Raw genomic sequence first — 13402 nt, forward strand, 5'->3', positions numbered from 1 at the left:
GTATGGTATGGATGTAGTAGCCTGGGATAGATCAGTTGGTAGAGCATGAGACTCTTAATCTCAGGACCGTGGGTTCAAGCCCCACGTTGGGCAAAAGATTCCTGCTTTGCCAGGGGTTGGACTAGATGACCCTCGTGGTCCCTTCCACCTCTACAATTCTGTGATTCTATGATTCCATGACCCTTGTCCTGAAAGGCTTCCGATCTCATAAATCAGAAAGAAGAGGCAACAGAGAAATAAGGAAAGGAAATAGAAGGAAGGAGTAAACGGGGAAAGAACATGTGATTATTTCAGTTACACGTACGGAGGCTGAGCTATGGTAGGTCACATGGATCAGCAGGGCAGGGGTGGGCAAGAGGCTGCATGGTTCAGTAGTAATATACATGTTTTGTAGTGTATTGAATAACAACACACACACACACACACACACACACACACACACACACACACGACTGGTTCACCTGGAGCCTTCTTTGCTATCATTGTGGCAACAAAGACATTTTTTTCCGGAGCAGGCCCCCCCCACGCCTTTTAAACGCCTGTAGGTAGCCTTTTCACGTGGCCTATTCAGTGATGGCCCCTGTTTTAATTACATATATTATTTATATGCTGCTTACTGACCACTTCAAACTTTCTAAGTTGTTTACAAAACATAAAACCCCAATTGCGTTTGTGAAACACTCTTCCAAAAGAGTCTGTCCTGGGGCTTATCTTAATGGGCAGTATCCAACTAACCTGTTATGTCAGCTCGTGGGTTTCCACTTGCACAATGGAACTTGCCCCACTTCCTCACCCCTCACCATCCCCACATCGGCTCTGAAGGCTTGGGAAAAACCCTAGAATGGATTTAGGTGGCCCAAGAGGGGGAAGAGAGGGGGAAAGGTCCACTGCACAAAGAGAAATGGCTGGACTGACAGAACGAGTTAGTTGGACACCACCCAATGTCTTTTCCCCTCCTTTGGTACCAGGCAAAACTTTTTATTTCCCCTGCCCTATTAATTTTTTTAAAAAATCAATGTGTTCTTATCTCAGCTGTTAAATTTTAAACCCTTTCTGGACATTCTGCTTGGATGTGAAATCCACACTTGAACAGAGAATGGGAGGAAAAAATGCTGAATTCCTTCCAATCCATGGTGGCTGAAGGTTTTGAAATGTGAAATCGTGCTTACCTGTAGGGACACCCAGTGTGGTTTAGAACCAAAATCATGTAGGGTTCTAAATGATGCAGGAACCCCCATAGTCCTACTCTAGAGACGCTCCTAACTCAATGGGTTCCAGGGCTGCTACCCCTGGGGGTACTCAGAGGTAAGCCAGTGGGGGCACTGGAGGTATAAATGACCATCAGACTTTGAAAAGTTGGCCTCACTGGATTAAGTTCATTGATTTTGTTGAATTAATTAAACTAAATAGTTTTAATTGGGTTTTTAATACATGTGCAATTGATTGTTACTGTGTTGAATTTTATAGTGGGTCATGCAAACAGGTATTCTGAATGATTTTTGTAGGGTAGGGTAGGGAACTCTGGAGTTAAATTTGTGGAACCAGGGGAACATAGCCCCAAAAGGTTTGGGAACTACTGCTCCTACCGGCTAAGTCCACCAACCTTCTATTTACAGTGGCATTTTGATGTTCAGGGAGGCAAAACTGTTGTTCAATCATTGATGTTGTTTTTAGCAGGAGCAATAGATCCTCAAATCTCCCTACAGTTTACATATTGTGTGTGTTGGCAATAGACCAGTGATATATATAGTATTTATAATTTAACATCTTAATTGCCCTTTAAAATAAGAAAAATAAAAAATGAGCAATTGCATTTGACATCCGTATATCTGGCAAAGATGCACAAGAGTCGGCAAAGGAGGTGCTAAAAATGTAATATAGCATATTGCTTCCCTTGGCTGCACCACGAGAATAGTCCTCTGAAAGAATATGTTTGCTTATTTTGTTTACGTCCTATGGGGATCTCAAGCGCAGTAAGGGTTTCCTAGAAAAATTAGATTATTTTAAATCCAGGAACACAGACAAATTGTAGGCTGTAATATGTACACACGCACACACACACACACACACACACACAATATAACCCGTACGTGTATGCATGCACACACACAAATGCTATTTCAAAATATATGTAATATGCATGACTATATGTAATTCAATAGATATAGATACATAATACATAAATTCATTTTGCTTAGCAAAATTCCAGTGAGCAAAGGAGATACATTCAGTAAGAGTATGAGCTGCAGAAATCAATTTCTTTTAATATGATTTTGTCAAACGAGTGAGAGGCAGGGGGGAGGCTGGTTCAATAACAAATGAGCAGTTTTTTTCAGGAGGGAGAGGTTTAAAGGATTAGGATCAATTTATGGAACTTGATTCAGCAAGAAAAACGCTTCAGTTCTGCAACTTAATTGTAGTGGCTGGGTATAGCTGAGCTGGTGCCTATATAGAACCTGAAGACTGCAATTTATGTTTAAGAAACTGTGTTGTTGGTTTTCAGACCTGCAAGGAATGTTACACTTAAAAATACCATGGGTGAGTTTGCCCTCTTGTGCCTGTGTGTCTATTACTACAGTACTTTGTTTTGTAAAACAATGACTTGGACTATGGTCAGGGGAATCTGGCTGAGTAATGGAACTATTCACCAACAAGAATTGGCTCAAATCCCACTTCAGCACTCTGAAAAAGAGCAAGATTCAGTCTGAAGCACTTGGGAGGTTGCAGTTTGTCTAATTGTCTGTATCACAATTCAGGGGGAATACAAACGAAAGCTTTGTGTCTCCTCCATATGCTATTGGAGGTAAACTGCTATATCTTCTTTCCTTTTGACATGAAATTTTCAGGCATAGCTATCCTGTCTGAAGTGAATAAAGTGTACCCAATTTCAGACATAAGGGAGTTTACTGGTCACCTTCAAAGTTTACCGCCCCCCAAAAAAGAAGTATCTGCAACTCTAATTTTTTTAGCACCAAAAGATGAAATTTATAAGCATAATAGCTGCTTTTGAGGAGATGAATCCTGCCAAATTTCAGAGGGATAACTGCAGCAATTTTTCCGCAGGGGCAGCCTTTATAATTCTGGGGTGCTTAAAACGGAATTGTTCAGTTAATTTCCCCTATTGTTTTGGGAGCAATTTATATGAAAATAGAAATCATGAGAGAGGCATCCCTCCTTCGCAATTTGCACACAGGCAGCACACCTAGAACACACCATGTAAATGTGTTGAATGACAGCCACCATAAAGCATGAGCCAAAGACTAATATCTCAGCGATCATCTGCAGTGATCAAGGAGCCCAAGAAAGGGGTTGGATTAAGGTTGAAAAAGAGACTGAAAATGGCTGGATTTGTCTCTTCCTAGGATAGGCTGTCATAAACCTTGGTTTGCAAACATGCATCAGATGAAGATTTTTGATTCCGATTTGCGGGCTGCTCACCAACCATGGCTTGCCTGTGTGGACAGCCATAGTTAAGTCTCCTTTTAACCATTGCTCAGGCATAATGCATAACAAATCAGTTTGGCAGAAAAAAGGTTAAATTTGAGTAAAACATGGAAGACTATGTGTATTGTGTATTGTCTTCTACTTCACAATTGTAATAATCACATTTCAATTGTTGGTTTGCCTCTCCTGCAGTAGCCTTGCCACAGTCATTCCTTTGCAGGTCAAATTGTGGCCTTTCAGAACAACTAAACAAAAGCAAATGTTTTGACGTTGATTATAACTTTTCTTAGGAACTTGTTACGTAAACTTCTTTGAGAAAAAGGGTTTTGTTAGTGTGTTAATTTTATCTCCATTCAAAACACAGGGGAGAAAACAATCAATGTTTGCCTAATGGAAAAAGACAATATCAGGGGGAAGAAAATTATATTTCCAAGTTTCTAAGACTGCATTACAAACATTGGGAGGGGAAAGGGGCACAAAGCAGAATGGGGGAAACAATAAGATCTATAAAAATTAATTCAGTTTCTGCTTCTAGAAATGTATGACATTCTTCCAACAGCACACTAATAGAATTTTAAATGTAACTCAGAAGGATGGAAGGCATGATGAGTGTGTGTGTGTGTGCGCGCGCGTGTATACACATTTTATTTTTCCCCAGTAGCTAAGAGCATTGGTAAAGGACAAGATCGATTTGCTTTCTTTAATTCTTATATTTGAAGCTTTACAGCTTAAAGCAATAATGACTTTTTCTTTAATGAGTAAAATGTTAGAACACCACACTTATTTGCATTGCAAAAGAAACTGTTGTCCTGATTGTGACTTGTCTGTTACAGGCTTTTAGAGAGAGTAGTAATTAGGAATGATTTCTCATAGAAATAGCATTAAGCTGTTGAAATACATTCAAAGAATTTGACACATTTTCTTTATTTTTATTTTTGTTTCTCTTTTGTTTCTTTTTTCCTCTTTTTTTGAGTAGGAAGGCAAAGTCCTCTTCAAGAAGAAATTGAATCTAACAGAACTTTGTTTAAAAAGAGATGTATAGCAAGCAGGCCTTTTTAAAAAAAAAAAAAAAGCCTTTAAACCTCCCCCCCGCCAAATAAATTCAGGCAAGACTCAAATTTTGGTTTGGTTTTTGGCAGAATTTAGGCCACAACTTTATTGATTACATCAGGTGAGTGATTGCATAGGCTCTGGTTTGACTAGCTCCCTGCACCGTTGCAGGTAGCGTCGACCCAGGGCTCTACCATAGGTCAGCCTAGGGTGAACACCTGGAATGGCGGAAAGCAGGGGACATGCTATGTCCACCACCCAGATGTCCCCCTATGGGCACAACCCCCTCACAGGGTTGACCAAACCATTGAGTCCCTGGAATCCTTTAACGGAATAACCTTCGCATAGGGATGGCGAGAGGGTTCCCCATCCCTATCACCTGAACCAGAGCCTATCCGCAACCTTACAAGTTGTGACGATTTGCTACGCGGCCGGCAGGTGAAACCCAAGTGGGACCAGTCAATCAGCCAAGTGGGGAAAATTCCTGCCGTGCCCCTGTCCCACTGACAGACGACACACGACAACATAGCAAGGTCAAGCGTGCAAGCCCTAAAAGTAGGGAGAGGTGGGCGGGTGTTCCAATGCACTGACCAATAGAGGAAGCTCTGAGCCACATGCATGCGCATATATAGGTCCCTTGTTCGGTTTGGCTAACATCCCATTGGCCTGATTCAACCCAGCATCAAGGGACCTACCAATAGGGTGTTGTGGCTATCCGATCGTACCCACCCCCAACACAAGGTTCGGTTGCCAGGTCGCACCACAACACGTGCCCTCTTTGAGGGAGGGCACGATCTGTAAAATATCACAGAAAAAAAGAAGTACATAGAGGTGTTGCCAACTCAGTTTTGCTCAGAGTAGCCCCATTGTAATTAATGGACACAGCTAACGTAGATCCATTCATTACAATAGATCTATTGTAAGTAGGTCTAATATTGTATAAAACCCATAAGAAGGGTTTTGTCCCCAAAGGGAATTACATCTAAATTAGGCCAAAGAGCATATATTTAAACTATGGAACTTTTACAGGAGTTCCTCAGACTCCATTCCTGAGAAAGTTTTACGTCTGGTGCCATCTACCTTTGGCATGTGGCCCTTAGTAGGTTCTCCAGACAGGAAAGCGGCCCTCAGCCTGAGAAAGGATTCCTAGCCATGCTATAAACCCTCCCCCTCTTCAAATGTAACATACATTGACTTCTTCTAAACAAAATGACTGTTTACCCCAACCCATTGGAAGACTGCAACTCCCATAATCCCTAATCATTGTGCATAGTCAGTGAGGGCAATAAGAGTTGTAGTCCAAAATATCCAGAGTTGGGGAAAAATTACATTTACACTTTGCTACGCATCCCCATTTCCATGACTGGTGAGGAGTTCCACTGGGAATGCCACCAAGTTCAATTTCGTTTAGATTAGGGTTACCAGACATCCCTGTTTCCCAGGGACAGTCTCCAGATTTGCGAATAAGTTCCCGGACAAATTCCATCCCCGGAATGTCCCCGGATTTCATCTAATGTCCCCGGGAAACGGAGCATTCACAGTCTCAGCAGCCCGGAGCAGTTGGCTCTGGTTGGCTTCAGGAGCTGCTTGGAAGTCCCCATATGATGGTGGTGCAGGGGCTCTAAGATGCAGCTTCCGGACTGCCTCCACCTTCCCTGACCCCAGCAACTAAGCTGTGAAGGGAGCCTTCATGCTGCCTATCGGAGCAGCTCCCAATTCCTACTTGTGTGCAAGCAGGAGCGGGGCAGGCATCTCTCAGCTGTGAAGGGAGGCTTCACAGTTAGGCAATGGGAAGCCTCCCTTCCCAGCTGAGGGATCCCCGCCCCCTCCTGCTTGCACACAAGTAGGAGTTCGGATGGGGCTGCTCCAATGGGAAGCCTGAGAGATCCCTGCCCCCTCCTGCTTGCACGCAAGTAGGTGTTGGGATGGGGTTGCTCCGAAAGGCAGTGTGAAGCCTCCCTTCCCAGCTGAGGGATCCCCACCCCCTCCTGCTTGCACACAAGTAGGAATGGGATTGGGGCTGCTCCGATGGGAAGGGAGGCACCGCACTGCCCGAGCCTCACCGCCACCGCTGCTCTCAGCCCTCCTTCTCAGCCTTCCATGCCTGACCCACCACGCACCGCTTCCCCACTACCACCACCAATGAAGAACCAACAATCAGGGGCTGCCCAGGAGAAAGGAGATAGAAGCCTCTGAGGAAGGGAAAACATGGCGGTTGAGGTCAAGGTGGCGACCGGTCCTCTGCCATTGCTGCAGCATCAACGTCCCGAAAGTGTAGTAATTAATTAATGAAAGTGTCCCCGGATTCATTGAAAAAAATCTGGTAACCTTAGTTTAGATAAGAGGCTTTTGCTTTTCTTTGTAGTATTTGCTTTTATTTGCAAATATGTAACCAGGGCATGAATGAAGATAAATAGGCACTGTTATAAGGCCGAATAAACATCATTTAGAGAACAATTTGTGCAGCCACCAGGCTTCACACTGAGTTTCAGCTCAATCCGGCTAGAAGCTTGGGCTGGCCCAAACTTTTGAACTAAGGCAAACTTTGTGAAAAATATAGAGTGAAGACACAAATGCACTCACTCGTTTTATTTTACACACCTTCATTTTGTTTTCTTAACATGTATGCTCCATGATATTCTCAGCCCCAAAGGATGCAAGTTGGTATTTTACGTGCCAGAGATGATTGGCACAATCCAGCCCAGAGTGATTTCAGAGAGTTCAAGTGTGCCCATCGCTCTGGTGGATGGCGGCCAAAGTATTTACTTCCCATCATTAGAATATTAGCAAAGAGAAAGATCATGTTTTTTTTAAGTAGGGCTACAGTGTTTAGTCAATTCTTTTTATTAAGCCAGTCCTCTGCCCTCACAGGTGATGGAGGACCACTGTTATTGTCCTGTCATTAATGTCTGAAGTAAGATTCAATGTGGAATGTGAAGGCAAATTGTCATTGACCCCAGCCAGCCAAATATCTTGAATCAGAAATGGTGGCAGTGGTTTGAGATGAATGAAAATTCTGGCCGCAGTATTTGATCTGTGATGGACTATTTTGACTTCATCAAGTGAAGAGCGTGTATTTTTTTTATATTTTATTTTATTTATATGTCCCTTAACTACAAAGTGATGTGAAACAGTTTAGAGCAACTTTTGCCAGGCTGATCCCCTCCAGGTGTTTTTTATTATTATTATAACTCCCATCAGACTCAGACTGCACAACTAGTGGTCAGGAATAGTAATAACCCAAAGTTTCTGGAAGACACCAAAGACTAGAAAGCTGGTTTGTGGGAACCAAAGTTCAGGCCACTTCAGGTCTTGTGTAGAGGAGGTGCCAGCTTGCCATCCCTCACTTGGTTCTCAAAATGTTGGCATCCGTCTGTCTCGGGAGACAATGGAGGGGTAGGCCTTTGGTGATGAAGTCAAACTGTTGGAGGGTTATAGCACCTGCTTGTGGCTGCAAAGACCGATATGGGCGAGGCATGTTTTGTTACAGCTGGGGCAGATGAAGGCGTCTGGCTGTGCTACTGCAGACGCACCATGGTGTTTCTTCTCTCTGTGCTCTTCCCAGCAGTCACTCCTCCTCTAGTCATTGCTGTGGATACATGACCCGACACTCTGTCAGACAGTCTCAAAATGACCCTCCAGGAAAGCAAGTAGTTGCCATCCTCTGCTTGTTGCTATTTTTTGCTTTCCGCAAGTTCCCCCTTGGCCCTCTTCAGCTGATGAAAGTTTCTAAGCATCACCGCTAATCCGATTACAGATCTCAAGCCAGGACTGTGGGTCTTATTTCATTTGCTTTTCTTAAAAAAAAATAAAAAAGCTACCTGATTTCTGAACTTGCTGGTTCTGATCTATTCAAACAAAAGTGCATTAAATAAGTGAACTTGGCTTTTTTTTAAAAAAACAAAAAACGCTCATATAATCTTAAAATAGCAAAACCAATTTATGTGGAAGGTTTTTGTGTGGTTGGTTGTTTTGTTCTTTCCTGGAAAGCCAAAAGGGGGTGAGGGGAGAGGAAAAACCAGTCTGAGACTTTCTGTGGAGCCCCTTTCATCTCAGAGTGTGCTTTTATAGCTCGCATTATAAACCTCTCATAAATGGGTTTTATAGTAAAAGTGCTGACACAACCTTTAACTGTAGCATCTTGAGCAGCCTGCATGCCAATAAAAGATCAGAGTTTGAAGGTTGAAGTATTAGAGAAGCAAGATATGAGGGAAGGTTTAAGGGGGAGGTAAAACATGCCCAACCCTGAATGCTTGATCCCATAGGCAGTTTTAATAGTGGGCTGCTTGGTCATCCACAATATGTCCTCCTTGGGACCAGTTTACCTACCTATGAGGATCACCTTATCCCATATATGCCCAAGGTTCCAAGTTGTTAAAAATGGGTCACCTGACGTCAGGTGGTCGACAAGTAGGCAGTCCTACCCTTGAGACATCAGGATCCATACTGCCAGCCCAGCCAGATCCAGTCCCCGTCCCTCCTTTGGAATAGTTGAAGCCTGTCATATTGAAGCAAGTCAGTGGATGATACTCAGATATTTGAGAACTGGGTGGCACTTAGGAGTTTGATTCTAACAACCTGCAGGCCCCATGCACTTTTGGCTATTAGGTTGGCTTGGCGACGACCGCAGCAGCCTCTTCATTCCAGTAAGAAATGGCTGCAAAAAGGGGAATGGAGTACCATGAAGAGCGATGAGTCTGCTTCAGCAGCTTCAGTAGTCTAGTAATGTAACTTTGGCCTTTCCACTCAAGTTGGATGGAGTGTATGAAACTCAGCAGTAGCCAAATGCTTAATAAAAATATATTTTTTTAAAAAAAAAGGAAGTGAAAATGTCTGCAGCAGAGTGTCTTTGCTGACTGGGAAACAACTGGACGAGAGGTTGCAAAAGGAGTTTGCAAATGTCCTGGAAGAAATCCCGAGCAACATTAAATTTGCAGACAGCAAACCTGACAGGCGCTCAGAGCGTTCCTTTTGAAGTTTGTTTGTTTTGTTTTGTTTAATATTAGCTGTGTGGATAATTTCTGTAATTTAGTAATAGACCATTTGGCTGCAGAGCAGTCAATGCAACTTCTTTTCACAACAAACAGCTGCTGTTGTCTTTCACCAACAATGGTTGCCTTCCGTATCATTCAACATACTTCTATTGCCACTGTATTTCTTCTTCTTTTCCCCTTGTCCTGAAATACCTAAGATGCTGTACTTACGAGTTACTCGGTGACCTTTTCTCAGCTGAAATGGTGTTTTGATGACCAATGTCCGTATTTGTGTCTTCAGTGATGCAGACCACAGGGCCACATGGAGAGGATTTTAACACTTTGGCAGTATTCTGCACCTCCTAGAGCTTTCAAACTGCCCTCAGGAGGCTAAGTGCTTTGATGCAGGGGTGCAGAACCTTTTACAGCCCAGGGGCCACATCCCCTTCTGCGTGGCCTTCCAGGAGTCATGTGCCAGTGGAGGGCAGGTCTGGAGGCAAAAGTGGGCAGAGCAATAAATGAAAATATTAGTTTTGTGCAGGTGTTGTCTGACCAAAGTAGACTGGAGCAGTACTATAACTTCCCTTGATCTTGACACTATACTTCAATTGATGCAGCTTAGAATAGCATTAGCTTTTTTTTTGCTGCTGCGTCACAGTGTTGACTCATGTTAAGCTTGGGATCTACTAAGAACCCTAGACCCTTTCCAAAAGTTCTGCCAGTAAGCCAAGTGTTTTCCATCTTATATTTGTGCAGTTTTGTGTTATCTGCAAATTTGATGAGCATCCCCTTAATTCAGGCATATCTTGGGGGCCTAATCTGGCCCGCTGGTCGGTTTAATCCAGCCCCCACAGGCAGTTCCTTCTCATGGTTCTAAAAAAGGCCAACAACTTTGGTCGGGCCTCATGCATGTTCACTTCATCAAATCTGGCCCTCTTTGAAAAAAGTTTGGACACCCCTGCCCTTAATTCCTTCCTCCAAGTCGTTTATAAAAACTGTTGAACAACAACAGGCCCAGGATAGAACCCTGCAGCATCCCACTTGTCAGTTTTTTCCAGTGTGACGAGGAAACAAAGAGCGCTGTGTGAGTTTGGTCCAGCCCACATTTATCAGCTTCGCTGCAAGGATATAATGGGAGACTTTGTCAAAAGCCTTACTTAAATAACTACAGTGGTACCTCGGTTTTTGAAGGTAATCCGTTCTGGAAGACTTTCCGAGTTCCGAAACGTTCGAAAACCAAAACTCAATAGCCGACCGCTAGGCTCCAGGGTCTTGCACTCAGCGAAAGCTGCATTTCCCGTTCGACTTCTGAGGCATGTTCAAAAACCGAAGCATTTCCTTCTGGGTTTACGGTGTTCGAGTTCTGAAACGTTCGTCAATGGAGATGTTCGAAAACCAAGGTACCACTGTATCTCTAACCTGGCTGCCATGGTGCAGAAAGGTCACACAAATGGATAATGGATGGATAAAGGACATTGGTAGGCTTCATGTTCTAGGCCAGGGATGATCTATATCAGATGTTGAATGCAGCTGTCTTTATCTTGAGCATTGGCAATGATGGCCAGGCCTGATGCCAAGTGAAATCCCAGCAACTTGTGGGATTTTGGATCAGGGATGGTCCCCCATCCCTGATCCAAGCAGTAAAGAATCTCCATCTTGTGTTTTCGGCAATTTTGCTTGCAAACCATTGACCACCATCCCTGGTAAAATGTGGACATTTTCATCTTTCCCAACTGCTGGGCTTGTAGTGGTTGGCAGTGCAAATCCATTACTGACTTCTAGAGGCATTAAGCCCTCTCTGTGTTTCACATCTGAATTTCTTTATGAGCAGTAAAACAAGTTTATAGCTGTGTAAGAAAGTGTCAGGCTGTGTATACGCCTCCCCGCAGCGGGAACACAAAAAGAGGCTTGTAGCTAGTGGCTGTGTTTTGAATTCTGAAACCCCAAACCCACGTTCCATCATACATTTACACAATGAAACTGAGAGGTGGTTGCAAGGTGCCTTTCGTTTAGCATAAAAGGTGTCTTTCAGTTCCAGTGGGTGGTGAGAGAGAACCAGCAAATGGTCTTAACGGAGGACAATCAAATTTAATGAGCTTGTTAAAGTAATCAATATATATTTTATAGACACACTTTGTATTTGGCCTGAAACAAACTGAGTCTCTGAGGACCACCAATGTAAGGATCAAGTGTGAAGGAAAAATAATAATCAAACGGCCAGGGAGCAACCAGCAATTTTCCATTATATGCCCCTGCTGGCTTTCCAACTTACATACTAATATTTCATGTCCGCACACAATTGAGTCAACACAAATCTCACACTGACGCCAACTGAAGTCAGCAGCAAAACTTCCTTTCTTGGCTACATTTACTCTGCTCTGTAATTAACATCTGTGTGGAGCACAATGCAACATTTGAGTTTTGGCAATCAGGTTGGCTGTTGGGATGCCAGGCACAAACTGGAATTGGATGAAACACCATCCCGCTAGCTGTGGCAAGCATTTCTGACCCCTACATAGTGCTTTGGGAATCCAGCAGGCCGGGTACCAGGATTGAATGGTGCCAGGGCAAATGCCCACTAGTGCCTCACCACTAAGGGTGGGGAAAGATAATAAATTCAGTTTGCATATAAGGGCGAACTTACCTAATTCAAACTCTCTGAAACAACATACTAACAACATAGCCACCCTTTGAAATTCATGTCTCTGGATTTTGCTAAGCAGTTATCAAGCCAAGTAATGTGTGAAGAGATGCATATACCAGGGTGAAAACAGCATACAAGAATGCATTCTATCAGGGAAAGTTGTTTTGCAAAAATGTGTATATTAGGGGAAATTGCAGTGTATTTTATGAGATATTAGCACTAACATTCTGATGAATCTTCATAAGGATGTGTTTTACGAAATGGCAAATTGATGTGGAAATGTGGCAGGGAGAGAGGCGCCATTTTGTGGTTTGCCTCAGGTTCCAAAATGCATTGGGCTGGTCCTGACAGCTAGTATATAGAGGCCTCTGACAGTGGAGACTGAGCATAGACATCATGGAGAGTAGCCATTGACAGCTGAATCCTTCATGGAATTTGTGTAATCTTCCTTTAAAGTCATCCAAGATGGTGGACGTCCCTGCCTCCTGTGGGAGTGATTTCCACAGTCCTGAGTGAAGAAGTACTTCATCCCTCCGGAATTTTCCAATGTTCAGCTTCATAATACTAGTATTATGAGAGGGGGGGGAAGCATTTCTCTATCCACTTTTTGCATGTCATGCATCATTTTATTCAGCTCTCTCATTTGCCTTCAGCCTCAGGGCTTTCTTAAGTGCCCCTGGCGCCGTGGTGTGCCGGATCCGTCCGGCGCACTCCCGCCCCGTTTCCCAGCACGGTGGGCAGGTAGGTGCAGCGCGGCTGCCACGGGCGCTGCTGCGCATCGGGCGGGCGGGCACAGCGCGGTTGCTGTGGGTGCAGCTGCGCAGCGGACTGGCCAGCGGGCAGGCGCAGCTTGCGGCGCCCCCCTGGCGGGCCGGCGCCGTGGTGCCCTGCGCCACCCAGCTTGCACGTAGGGCCGGCCCCTGTTCAGCCTCTGCCTTAAGCACCAGCTATGACCTCTGAGGTAAAGGAGTTGAGGCTGACTAGCTGAAACTAACTCAGCTCGTGAAGGAAAAGCATCGGATCTATCCATCTGTTTGTGCTCATGTAGAACATGAAGTTCTACATCAGGAACAAGGAAGGAATAAAGATCTACCTCAGGATCTGCTGCCCCTGTGGATCCTGCCACCCGAGGCAGTTGCCTCAGCTTGTCTCATGGGTAGCCCAGCCCTGATGGCTGCTAAGAATCACAAGTGCAGGGAGAGCTTCTGCACTCATATTCTGTTTATGGGCTTCCTGGTGGGAACTGGTAGGCCACTGTGAGAACAGAAAGCTGTGTTAGATCTAGTAGGGG

Source organism: Zootoca vivipara, chromosome 14 (assembly GCF_963506605.1).
Source record: "Zootoca vivipara chromosome 14, rZooViv1.1, whole genome shotgun sequence".
Lineage (NCBI taxonomy): Eukaryota > Metazoa > Chordata > Lepidosauria > Squamata > Lacertidae > Zootoca > Zootoca vivipara.